The 1,701-nt window shown below is 41.7% G+C and overlaps 1 pseudogene; it reads right to left on the bottom strand.

Moving 5' to 3' along the window:
- The window catches only part of LOC128249535 (G-box-binding factor-like), an 80,876-nt pseudogene that overhangs the window by 5,365 nt on the left and 73,810 nt on the right, over positions 1-1,701 (bottom strand).

Below are 1,701 nucleotides of genomic sequence, written 5' to 3' on the forward strand. Positions count from 1 at the left end.
TCCTCCGATGATGGAAACAGGCAGCGAACGCGCTGTTTTCCGATTGGCTGAAAATTCTGAAACTTATCAAATTTGAACACCTGTAACATTTTCGCAATTTTTTTCTGGAATAAATGAATGCGAAATTCGAATTCAGCGTCAAAAATTACATCTGTATGATACATTAAATTTTTTTTTTAAAGGTAATTGTAAACAGTTCCGAAATCCATAAAGATCCGTCATTAGATTAATGGTTAATTTATTTTTCAAAGAATTGAGGACGCAGCGCTGAAATTTTAATTCATTAATATCAAAATAAAATGAATACGGTATAGCAAGGAAAGTAATCCTGGTTTTGTCAGTAAAATAGAGGTGGTCTTGTTAGAGATCTTCAATGAAGTACCGTTCTTTACTAAAAGGTATAGACTGTTTAGCAATAATAAGCTTCTAATTATCGCTTCCAACACTACAACCCTACTATATTCTATTATAATATACCGATTGTTCTCCTGTTGCAATATCTCTATACTTCATTATTTAAGACATGCCTTAATCTTCGTGAAAAACATCAAGTTATCGTTTATTCTCCACAAGTATTGATTATAAACTCTTGTGACAGAATAATGAATCGGGTGGTATTTAGAATTGTTTTACTTTATTTGGTGGAGGCGCAATGGCCCAGTGGTTAGGGCAGCGGACTCGCGGTCATAGGATCGCAGTTTCGATTCCCAGACCGGGCGTTGTGAGTGTTTATTGAGAGAAAACACCTAAAGCTCCACGAGGCTCCGGCAGGAGATGGTGACGAACCCTGCTGTACTCTTTCACCACAACTTTCTCTCGCTCTTACTTCCTGTTTCTGTTGTGCCTGTAATTCAAAGGGTCAGCCTCGTCACACTGTGTCACGTTGAATATCCCCGAGAACTACGTTAAGGGTACACGTGTCTGTGGCGTGCTCAGCCACTTGCACGTTAATTTCACGAGCAGGTTGTTCCGTTGATCGGATCAACTGGAACCCTCGACGTCGTAAGCGACGGAGTGCCAACAACAACAAGCGACAAAACTCTATTCGAAAACACTCCATCAACACCACAACTTTGTATTTGTATACACCTCTCATTTGTTCCGCAAACTTTCGTCTGATATCTCTGACTGCGATGATTGTTCTGTCTATAATGCAATATATGCGGAAATGTATCCCAGTTTGACTGTGTAATGAGACAGCACACATCTAGCATTCTTTCATTACAGTTTAGGGAAGTCGGATGACAATATTTAATAAATACATTGCAATGTACTTCTTCCATCTTCGAGCTTGGAAAATCTGGGCATTATAGTCATGATTAAGTTCATTTCTTTATTGTTAGACACTGTTGTTGGCACTCCGTCGCTTACGACGTCGAGGGTTCCAGTGGATCTGATCAACGGAACAGCCTGCTCGTGAAATTAACGTGCAAGTGGCTGAGCGCTCCACAGACACGTGTACCCTTAACGTAGTTCTCGGGGATATTCAGCGTGACACGGCTGACCCTTTGAATTACAGGCACAACAGAAACAGGAAGTAAGAGTGAGAGAAAGTTGTGGTGGAAGAGTACAGCAGGGTTCGCCACCATCCCCTGCCGGAGCCTCGTGGAGCTTTAGGTGTTTTCGCTCAATAAACACTCACAACGCCCGGTCTGGGAATCGAAACGGCGATCCTATGACCGTGAGTCCACTGCCCTAACC

Source organism: Octopus bimaculoides, chromosome 15, assembly GCF_001194135.2.
Source record: "Octopus bimaculoides isolate UCB-OBI-ISO-001 chromosome 15, ASM119413v2, whole genome shotgun sequence".
Taxonomy (NCBI): domain Eukaryota; kingdom Metazoa; phylum Mollusca; class Cephalopoda; order Octopoda; family Octopodidae; genus Octopus; species Octopus bimaculoides.